Source organism: Chrysochloris asiatica, unplaced genomic scaffold (assembly GCF_000296735.1).
Source record: "Chrysochloris asiatica unplaced genomic scaffold, ChrAsi1.0 scaffold00019, whole genome shotgun sequence".
Classification (NCBI taxonomy): Eukaryota; Metazoa; Chordata; class Mammalia; order Afrosoricida; family Chrysochloridae; genus Chrysochloris; species Chrysochloris asiatica.
Genome location: NW_006408537.1, coordinates 5937310 through 5950016, shown reverse-complemented (window position 1 = coordinate 5950016; position 12707 = coordinate 5937310).

Here is a 12707-nt window from a genome sequence, read left to right as displayed (position 1 = left end):
TAGTCGGTATGGACTCATAGCAACCCTATGCAAAACAAAATGAAACATTGCCTGATCCTGGGCCAACCTCACAATTGTTTTCACGTTTGAGCCCATTGATGCTGCTAGTTTGCCAATCTATCTCACTAGGGTTCTTCTTCTTTTTCTCTGACCTTCCACCTTACCAAACATTCCTTCTCCAGCAACTGGTCCCTCCTGACAATATGTCAGAAGTATGAGAGATGAAGTTTGGCTGTCCTTGACTCAAAGGAGCACTCTGGCTATACTTCTTCCAACACAGATCCGTTGGTTCTTTTGGCAGCCCATGGCTCTTTCAATATTCTCCTCCAACACCATAACTCAAAAGCATCATTTCTTCTATGATCTTCCTTATTCACTGTCTAGCTTTCCCATGCATATGAGATTATTGAAAATACCATGGCTTGGGTCAGGCGCACTTTAGTCTTCAAGCTGACATCTTTGCTCTTCAACACTTCCATTGGGTCACCTCTCTGTGGACTGGATCTCTTCCAATCAGTTGGCCAGATATTTGTCTTCCAAATTTCTTAGCATAGATGAGTCAATGCCTCCAGTGCTGCCTCACTTTCTTGAAAGATTACAGTTTTTATTCCATCAATTCCTGGGGCCTTGTTCTTTGCCAATTCCTTCAATGCACCTTTGACTCCTTCCTTCAGTATTATTGGCTCTTGATCACATGCTAGCTCTTGAAATGGTTGAATATTAACAATTTCCTTTTGGTACAGTGATTCTGCATATTCCTTCCATCTTCTTTTGATGCTTTCTGCATCATTCAATGAATCTTTCAATAATGAAAGTCAAGGCTTGAATTTTTTTCTTCAGTTTCCCCATCTTGAGAAATGGTGAGCAGTTCCCTTTTGGTTTTCTGACTCCAGATATTTGCACATTTCAATGTTCATTTCAAATACCGTCTTTAGACAGCATAAGAGATGACTATACACGTGCCCCTCACCAGATAGAATACACAGAAATCATATTGGCTACATCTGTGGAAAGAGATGGTGGAAAAGCTCCATATCATCAGTCAAAACAAAGCCAAGGGCAGATTGTGGAACAGATCACCAATTGCTCATATGCAAATTCAGACTGAAGCTGAAAAAGATGAAAATAGGTTCTAAGTAAATAAAAATTATTATTTTTTCATGAATATACTAGTTAAAATCATATATTAGCTCAATGTGCCAATTTTCTTTTATTATTCTGCTAATAAAATTCTTAAATTACTCTTTACTCTAACTTTGTTTCCTTGGAGCCTTTGGAAATAAATCATTAAATAATTCAGCCAAAAGATCATCTGAGACCATTGTTACTCTGCTCAGACTGACCATTATCCCAAACCCTTGATTTCCTATGAACCCATCAGGTACAAGCAATCCTGACAGCCTCCACAGTTTAATTTATTGTATATATTTTTGAAACTTCTTAAGCCCTCATGAAAATAGATGCCAAGTTATCTTCACCAAACACTTCAGTGGCAAGGTCTTACTTTTTGTTATGCTATGAGACTAGCATGTTGCTGTGATGCCAGAAATGATACCACTGATGTTTTATATACCAGCAGCACCACTCATCATGAACAAGTTTCAGTGGAGTTTCCAGACTAAAAACAGGCTAGAAAGAAGGAATAGAAAGTCCACCTATGAGGGGTTATTCACTGAAAAACTTATGAATAGTAGTGAAACATTAGTACAGTAACAGAAGATGAGTTCCTCAATTTGGAAGGCACTCAAAGTGCACCTGAGGAAGAGCTACCTCCTCAGTGTAGAGTCAAACTTAATGGCATGCATGGAGCAAAGTATTAGAACTTTCATTTGCTTGATGGGCGTAATCCAAAATGAGAAGAAATAGCTACAAACATCCATTAATGATCAGATCATGGAATGTACAACGTGTGAATCTAGGATAATTGGAAATCACCAAAATGAAATGAAATGCATAAAAATTAATATCCAAGGCGTTATTGTTAAGTGCCATCAAGTTGGTTCCAACTAATAGTGACCCTGTATAGAGTTTCTGAAAAGTGGATGGTGAGTTTGAACCTCTAACCTTGCAAGGCATTACACAGATATTGGCTATTTTGAATCAAATAATCATGTGGTTATTATCATTATTATTAATACTAATCATATGGTTTGGAGTCCTGGTGTGGCACTGAGGGCCAATGCACTGGACTGCAAGGTTAGTTTGAATTGCAAGGTTGGCAGTTCAAGCTCACCATTTGCTCTTAGGAAACCCTATACAGAATAGCTGTGAGTTGAGATTGACTCCATAGTACTAAACAACAACAAAAATCTTGGCTTTCTTCATGAGGTTTGACAAATTCAAAAGGAATGGTCACATTCATCCTCAAAAATAATATTGTAAGATCTGTTCTAAAGTACAATGCTATCTGTAATAGGACAATACATATACCCTTAAAAGGAAGATTAGTTAATACAATTATAGTTCAGATTTACACACTAATCACCAATGCCAATGATGATGAAATTTAAGAATTCTACCAACTTCTTCAGTCTGAAATTGATCAAACATGCATTCAAGATGCATAGATAATTACTGGTGATTGGTGTGCAAAAGTTGGAAACAAAGGATAGGTAGCTGGAAAATAGGACCTTGGTGATATAAATGATATTGGAGATATTAGAGATCACACATTAGAATTTTGTAAGATCAATGTCTTATTCATTGAAAATCCTTGTAGAAAACAACACAAACAGTGACTATACACAGCTTTTTATATTGTGTTGTGCTGCTATAATACTGGAAGCTATGCACCAGTATTTTAAATACCAACAGGTCACCCATGACAAACAGATTTCAGTGGAATTTCCAGAATAAAACAGAGTAGGAAGAAGGAGAGGCAGACCTTTTCTGAATGATTAGCCACTGAAACCTTATGAATAGCAGCAGAACATTGTCAGATCTAATCCCTGAAGATGAGCCCTTAAGGTTGTAAGGCAGTCAAGATATGACTAGGGAAGAGCTACCTCCTGACTGTAGAGTTGACCTCAATGTAACAAAACTTTGAGAACCTTCATTGGCTGATGTGGCACAACTCAAAATGGAAAGAAACAGCTGCAAACAAGTGGAATGCATGAAGTATGAATCTAGGATAATTGGAAGTCATTAAATTAAACAGAACACATAATAATCTATATTGTAGACATTAATGAGCTCAAATGGACATTTTGAATCTGACAATCATATCATTTACTATGCCTGGAACAACAAATTGAAGAGGAATGGTGTTGTATTCATAGTAAAAAAACAACAACAAAGATCTATGTTGAAGTACATCTCCCCTATCAAAGACAGTTAATATTATTATTATATGGAAGACCACTTAATATCATTATTATTCAAATTTATGCATCAAGCATTAAATCCAGTGATGATGAAACTAAAGTATTCTCTCAATGTCTTTAGTCTGAAATTGATTAAACAAGTAATCAAGATGTATTGATAATTTTTAGTAATTGGAAGGCGAAGGTTGGAGCAAAAGTAGGAAGGAGCAGTAGTTGGAAAATATGACACTGGTGACATAAATGATGTTGGATATCACATGATAGAGTTTTGAAAGACTATCATAGTCAGTGTTTTCACTGAGTAAAGGTTCTCAGTAGTTTGGTAGTTGAGATGCAGTTATCCCACTAATGAGATCTAACGTAATATAATGAACTTGAATATTATTGGATATGGACAGACATTCAATTGAAAGGATGTTTCCACCAGATTGTGGTCTTCTTCCACTATGTTATACATTCAAGCAAAGCTTATTTGCATTCTGCTGGGTCTGAATCTTGCATCTGACTTGTCCTCTGATACCTTTTTCTTTGGACTTGAGCTAGTAGCTTGCTCTATTACCTGTTGATCTTGGGCACCATCAGCAGCCTGCCTGCCTCACCTGCGTGCTGACCAGAACTGTCTGCCTGCTGCCAACCTGACAATCTTGGTTCATCTGATCTGGTCTTGAGACTGTTCCACTCCACAATTGTGAGCCATTTCTTTGATAAAAACTACTCTTTATATATATGCATATACATTTCATTGATTTTCCTTCTCTGGACAAAAACAGTCTAAAACAAAGACCAATGATTTATTTATCACAAATACCTTTCTAAAATAACATGAAAAACAACTATACACCTTGACCTCAATAGGTGGAATATACAGGAATAAAATTGAATACATTTGTGAGAAGAGATGGTGGATAAATTCAATACCATCTTTTAAAACAAGGCCAGGGAACAACTGTAGAACCATCCATCAATTGCTAATATGCAAGTTCAGGCTGAGTTGAAGAAAATTAAAAAACAAGTCCATGAGAGCCAAAAAAGACCTTGAACATATCCCACCTAAGTTTAAAGACCATCTCAAGAACGTATTTGATCATTACACACTAATGACAGAAGATCAGCATGCTGTAGGATGACATCAATAATATCATAAAGGAAGAAAGGAAAAAGTTATTGAAAAGACAAGAATGAAGTGAAAGTTCAAAATGGATATCAGAAGAGCCTCTGAAACTTGCTCTCCAGGGTAGAGAGGCTAAAGTGAATGAGAAAATGAGGGAGTAAAAGAACTGAACAGAAAACGTCTAAGGGTAGCTAGAGCAGACAAAGTCAAGCATTGTAATGGAATGTGCAAAAACCTAGAGTAAGAAAATGAAAAAGGGAAAATATGCTTAGCATTTCTTAAGCTGAAAGAACTGGAGAAAAATTCAAGCTTAGACTTGCAATGTTGAAGGATTCTATGGGTAAAATATAGAATGATGCAGAAAACAGCAAAATAAGATGGAAGGAATACACAGTCACTGTATCAAAAAGAAACGGTTGATGTTCAACCATTTCAACAATTAGCATACGACCTCCTTCCAAGACAAAGACTCAATGGGAATACACACTCTGATTGATGACCGCATTCATCACTGATAAGGGGAAGTGAGGGAAAAACAGCAACGAAGCTGTGAGCTAAGCCCTAACGTTCAATAGACTCCTGTGAACGCAGGTGGAGACCTGGTTGGCCATCAGTGTGGCAAGACCTGGGGACTCTTGGGCCCAGAGTCAGTGACACAGCCACAGAGGACTAGAGTGGAGAGTGAAGTGTCCAGCTGATAAGAAGAGAGGACATATGCATAAGAACACCCACACTTGAAGATAATACACACTTGTCCTGCCTTCAGTGACTGGATGATCAGAGCTCAACTGAAAAGAAAAGAAGAGGACAAAAAGAGTAATCTGGTACAATTTGATGAACTTGACCTACACCTATGGATGCAAGAGCTCAAAAGAGGTAACAAATCTTTACAGTGAGGATCATTCCCACCCCCTCCATACACAGAGTAGACAGGGATGGGCAACTTCATTGGCTACCCAAAATGGGGGGAGGGCTACAAAGGCAAGAAGTGACTGGTTTACAAGCTTTCAAGAGGAAGCCTAGATCCAGGGGACACAGAGGAAGGTAGAATCTCCACTGAGTAGTATCTAATCTGTCTGGGCGGGGCTGATGAGAGGAGATGGGGATAGGTCTCTTGTGATACAATAGAGAATAACTGTTATCAGTACTGACTGTGAGGGTTGGAAATGTAAAGGTAGATGTTTTGTAGTAAAAGAGAAGGGAATGACTTTGCAGTCTAGGAGCCGAGGTACCTGGGACCATTAAGGGGGAAGAGCAGAGAGTGGGACACTACCTAGAGAAGCAGTGACACCAGAGATGGAGTGGCTGGGGTCTTTAGACCCAAATATGGAGAGGGTCTGTGTGCTGGTGACCGGGGGTGTGGGGGGCAGGCTTGCAGGGTATATATACCCTTTGGTTGATTGATGATGCATGGAGGGGATTGTAACCATTGCAATGAAATGATATACGACAGGATGAATGTAAAGCTAATGTTTTCCCATGTAAACTATCACATAATTCACAACAAAACATTTAAAAAAATTAGTATATGATCAAGAACTGATGGTACTGAAGGAAGACATCCAAGCTGCACTACAAGCATTGCTGAAAACAAGCCTCCAGGAATTGATGGGTACAAATTGAAATCTTTCAACAAATTGAGAAGCACTGGAGTTGCTCACTCATTTATGTTAAGAGCTTTTCAATATAACTACAAGACCAACCATTTGAAAGAGATCCATTCCAAAGACAGGTGGCCCAATAGAAGGTGGAACTCACTGGACAGTATCATTAATATTACATGCAAATAAATGCTGAAGATCATTAAAAAATGACTGCAACATTCGACAGAGAAGTGCCAGAAATTCAAACCAGATACAGAAGAGGACATAAACCAGGGATATCTTTGCTAACGTCAGATGGATCTTGGCTGAAAGTAGAGAATACCATAAACATGTTCACCTGTGCTTTATTGACTATTCAAAGGCATTTGACTGTGTGAATCATGACAAGTTATGTATAACATTGCGAAGAATGGATATTCCAGAACACTTGACTGTGCTCATAAGGAACCTGTACCTACACTAATATGCAGTCATTCAAACAGAGCAAGGGGATATTGAATTGTTTATATAATCAAGAAATGTGTGTGTCAGGGTTGTGTTGTTTCACTATGCTTATTCAATCTGTATGCTGAGCAAATAATCTGAGTAACTGGATTTTATTAAGAAGACTGTGGCGTCAGGATTGGAGCATGACTCATTTACAACCTGCAATGATACAACTTTGCTTGCTGAAATCAAGGGGGTCTTAAAATACTGATGAAGATCAAAGACCATAGCTTTCACTATGGATTGCACCTCAATCTAAAGAAAACAAAAATTCTCACAAGTAGACCAATAAATATCATTATGATAAATGCAGAAAAGTTTGAAGTTGTCATAGATTTCATTTTGCTTGCATCCACAATCTACTCTCATGGAAGCAGCAATCAAGAAGTCAAATGATGTATTATTGCACTATGCAGATCTTTTGTACAAGACCTCTTTAAGGTGTTAAAAAAATATCAGTCTGAGGATGTGGCACCTGACTCAAGTCATGGTATTTTCAGTTGCCTCATAGACATGTGAAAGTTGGACAATGAATAAAGAAGACAAGAGAATTGATGACTTTGAGTCATAGGGTTGCAGAAGAATATTAAAAGTACCATGGAGTGCTGGAAGAATAAACAAATATACACAGGGAGAAGTACAGACAGAATGCTCCTTAGAAGCCAGGATGGCTATACTTCATCTCTCGTACTTTAGCCATGTTATCACAAGGGATGGCAGCAGTAATGGGCTGAAGCGTAGCAATGGTTGTGAGGATGGCACTGGATTGGACAGTGTTTCTTTTGTTATGCATAGTGTCACTATGAGTCTGAACAGACTAGAGGACCCATAACAAAAATAAATGGCTAATAATACTGAGCATCTCTTTATGTGCTTTTCAGCCATTTGTAGATTTTCTTTGATAACGTGTATTAAAATGATTCTTAGATAAGACATTGAAAGCACAAGCAACAGAAAGCAAAGCAGGTCAATGGGTTGTCATCAATTATTTTGTAAATCAAAGGGCTTTATCTGTAAAATGAAGTCAGCCAACAGAATGAGAGAAAAAAAAATTGGCAACTATATATTGATTTCAATATCCAAAACATGTGAGTATAAAGAATAACCACTACTTAATAACAGCCCAATTTACTCAATTTTAAACTTCCAAAGAAAATAATTGTATAATCACTGCTTGGGAAATATTTGATGAATGAATAAATGACAACAGTAATTCTTAGAGCTTCATTCAATTCATTGGGTCAAAGAAAGAAAAGAAATAAGAAGCAGTTTATTAATCAGGTTCAATCGAATATCAGCATGTGTCTTAGGCTGGGTTCTCTCAAGAGCTAAACAAGTGAAACTTACATATGTATATGCAAAGAGAAATATTTACCAAGAAAAAGGTTCACACAGCTATAGAGGTAGGAGACTCCCAAGTACAGGTCAGATATGAGGCAGGCATGTCTGGCAGTTAAAAAGGTAGGCTGCTGACAACTTCCAGGATATGCAGGTAATAGAGCAGACCACTGGCTCAAGTTCAAAGAACTAGAGATTGGAGGATAGCCAGTTGTAACTTCCAGTCCCAGCAGAGAGTAAACAAGCCTTGACTGAGTGTCCAACATATACTGGAAACAGGTTACATCCCTGAGGAAGCTTCTCTTCAACTGATTGGTGGCTCTTAGCTGACCTCATTATAAAGTTGATTGCAGCATGTGAGATCTCGTTGTGGGGAATTACTAAACTCACCTGCCAAACCATTAACAACTTTGGCCCTGTCAAGTTGGCAAAACCCTAAATTATCACAGCATAGCATTCTGTTATATGAGCATCCTACTTATAGCTAGTGTGCATGTGACAGGAGACTAGGATTGCTTGGATATTCAAAAGCCTTCGAAGGAACTTCACATACATTTTACAAGATGGGAGATTAGTTCTTTAAGCACAGCCAGCAAATTTAAGTATATTCTTTCTCTTCCCATGACTGCCATTTTCTGCTTCCTTTGATATTTTCATGCAGAGAGCTTTGCACCCCTTGTCCCTAATATTTCAATGAGTAATTTTAATATAGTCTATTAATAATACTGTACAGACTAGCTCCTATCATGGAGTGTTTCCAAAGGACTGCAGTACCTCCTGTTAGTAGGATACAACAATAGAAATATTAACATCATAACGTTTTGATCTTGAGTCCTCTCATTTTGGTAGTGCTGAAGTTTTTCACTGAAACTGAAAAGAAAAATAGTGAAATTATTCAAGATGTTTACAGAGGATTTTGAAAGAAAATATCACAGCAGGTATTTTTGTCATTACTAGTGAAATATGTGGGGACTTCAAAAAGTTTCTGGAAAACTGGAATGAAAAGATAATAGAATTTTTCCACAAATTTTTGACTCTCCCTCATAAAGAACACTAAACAAAAACCACTCCTGTCCAATTTATTTCTTCTTATAAGGACCCCACAGTACTAAGTAGAATTGTTCCTTAGGTTTTCAGAGACTGTAAGGCTTTACTGGAATCGGCAGCTTCGTCTTTCTCCCTCCGAGGAGTTGGTGAGTTTGAAACGCTGATCTAGCAGTTAATAGCATAATGCTTAACACACCACCAGAACATCTTAGAGCACTACAAGGGAGGATAGAATTTTAAGCACTGAATCATTATTTAAAAACAAATAAAAACTCTTCCTAAATTCAAACATGTTTCTAAAGGATTTCCACATTTATTATTTCATTCAGTTCTCAAGAAACACTGGAAAGGAGGTTTGAAAAGTATTCTCTCCACTTTTCAGATGAAGAAACTAAAGCTCTGAAATGTCTAATGACTTTCTAAATGTCACATGGACATACTTTGGCAGAAATAATTTTTTATGTTGTTGTTAAGTGTAGTTCTAACTTACAGCAACCCTTTGTAGGGTTCCTGAGGAGTGGCTGGTGAATTTGAATTTTAAAGTTCCAAAGGAAACAGTTGTGTAATAACTACTTGGTAAATATTTGTTGGATGAATAAATGAAAACATGAACTCCTAGAGCTGTAATTCATTGAATCATGGACCTTACTGTTCAAACTGACCTTAGGCTAGAGTGCTTATCCTACTGCACCACACAGATGCCACCAAATACTAAAAATACTACCAGAAATATCAGAAAAAAATCTATCTTTGCTAATTATTTTCTTGGTGTCAGTGATTATTGAAATTATTTGAATTCACATCTTATTTTTTTGGAAAATTTCAATGTAAATGTGTGAAGAAAAATGAGACACATATATTTTAAAATTGAACCAACTATGAAATTACTTCTGAATAAAGCAACAATAATTATTGTAATTACATAAAATTCATTACAATACAAAAATAGACAATTTAACTTAATTTATCAACTACACTTGTGGGTATTGTACTGAACCAAAAATAAACCATGGTGAATGTAAATAACTCAAAGAATATACAAACATAGGAGAATAGTTTTGAAAAGAATTAGCAGTTATTAAGGATCTTAGTATATGCAGATGATTGCATAAATCTTTTCTCATTTTGTTTCCACAATATGAGAATATTATCTATTGTAATGTTATCTATGATTTGCATTTGTCGATACTGAGACTTAGAAACAATTGTATTACTTGCTGAAGATCACATAGCTTACATAAGATAAAACGGACATTCAAACCCAGAACTGTCAGATTCCCAAGTCCAGCTTCCCCTTGTCATATTGCACTAATATATCTTTTATTAACTCACTTGAATTTCAGAATGCCGTAATTTTTTATTAGTCCAACAGGACAGGTCCTCTTCAAATTTCCTAGCTGTATATAAAATTTTCCTCATGTATGGCACTGAGTTAATTCTCTTCCATTAATTATTTTTCCAATAAGTGCTATGTTAGAAGGAGTCTAGGAATCTCCTGACTCTCCCATGCCAAGGAATTGACTGGCTAATCCTTTTCAGATGAATGAAAATTTTCACAGTCTGGTAATATCGTTCAAAGAACAGTTAGCCCAATTCTATAGACCTGCCATTCAAGCATGGTCATTTCTTCAAGGGGCAACTATGGCACACCATTTTCTTGCTTGTTAATAATATTTGATGGTATATATCATAGATTATTTGTTGAATAAAAAGTCCAATAGGGTGCGACCACCTCAAAGTGTCTATTTTTCATTACTGTTGAGTAAATTCTGATGCATAGTGATTCTGCAGGACAGAGTAGAACTGTCTCACAGGTTTTTCAAGGCTGTAATTTTTATGGAAGCAGACGGACACATTTTCTTCCATGGAGCAGCAGGTGAGTTTGAACAGGTGACATCTTGGTTAACAGCTGAGCACTTAGTCACTGCACCACCAGGATTCCTAAGTTCTCTAGAAATATGCAATTCTCTGTCTCACCAGTTTCACTGGATCAAATTTTAACCCCAGTTTTTGAGTGCACCTTTTCTGGTCTTTAGTCTTCTCTCATCTTTAAAATGAAGAACTTGATGCTTCCAATAATTTTGGAACCTTGCTGATTCTGTTTTAGAAACATTATATCACAAGTTATTCATAATAATTTTAGGTGGTAGATGAAATTTATTTTAAATTTCACTTGACAGAAGAAGAAAATTAAACTTTAGAGAGTTTAACCCAAAATAGTACAACAAATAAATTGAGACCAAATGCTAAATCAGAGATTTTTTAAAGTATGTTCTGACTCTAAAAGTTTCAAATCTATTCATCTCTGCAATTTTTCTTCAAGCTAATAATATTAAATATGATACCTTATCATTTATCATATCCTCTTTAGAAATTCTACCTAAGGGAAAGACTACAATGATTCGTTACTTGAACACTAAAAAATCAATCCAAGGATTTTTCATTTCTCACGTGATATTCTTAGAGCATATTTTCAATTTCATGGACATTTGCCTGGCAGCAACTGGACAAAACAGGTAAGTATCCTCAGAATTGAAAGAACTTTTCAAATGTAGGCAAATAATGTGATACAACTGGGGAAAACTAATCTTGATGTATTTGAGATAAGGCTCTAAACATGTCTTTGCAGATCTTCACTACTAATGCTCATCTTGAAATGTAATTACTTGCTTTCAGAGGAATGAATCTATATATTTTAAAAAAAAGAAAACCTCTGGTTCAAGAATCTCTCATGTAAATACTTGTTTTGGGAATTTTAATAATAGACATAATTTGGTCAGTGTCATACATTTCTTTCCTGAGGTTACTCTTCATTAGGAGTAGCAGGTTGGAATTGGTAAATGGCCTGGTATCAAGACAGCTAGCAAATCTTAAAGTCAAGGTAGGTTGCCAATGTATGTTCTGACTTACGTCAGTGGGAATCAAAAGTATTATCATTGAGCATATGTTCTGTCAGCAGCTGTCTGGGCAAAATGCTACACTTCATTTTGTTTGTGTGTTGGAAAGGCAAGTGTTCATAGCTGATAGACATACCCTTCGTGCAATCAGAGGTGAAAGTCATAGGAATATATTAATGCAGAAACTCAGATATTGCTATAGGAAGTCCCCTATGAATTTGGTTTTAGACATCATAATAGGGGAGAGTGATGGAGGTTTATACAGCTCTGCATGCTGAGTTTATGTTATGGAAAAAGAACTTCAGACTTCAACACATAGATTCAATGCCAGCCACAATCACTCTACTCAGCTTGTGAAAAGCAGAGTTGATTCAAGAGATGTGAAAAAGCTTTTTAAGGAGTTTAATGTAGTTGCTATTTTCTATTTGTGTGCCAAGTTCAACTTTAATCTGAATTGAAAGGGGAGAAAGCAAAACAGTCCTTTGGATTGATAACCTGCTATAGTTTAATTTACTTATAAAAGAAGTAAGAGTAGGAAACTTTTTCATCCTACATGCAAAATTTACTCATTCCTGTAATTAAATGTACAAAGAATCTTGTAATGAAAAATATCTGACAAATATCAATTCAAGAAAAAGTTACAGAGAAAATACGGACCTTCAACAATGGATCATTTTTTATGTTTCTTTTCCTTGAAAAGTTTTCAGAATAAAATTATTTTCAAACATTCCAGTTTTTACAGTGAAGAAGAATTGGAGAGTTATTATGTAAGGGGTACTGAGATGATGAAAAACTCTTGCAAATGGATGGTGTCAATTGGCACAACATAGTGAATAAAATGAATGTCAGTGAATGTTGCTGTTGTTGTTGTTAAGTGCTGTGGAGTCAGTTCCAACTCGTA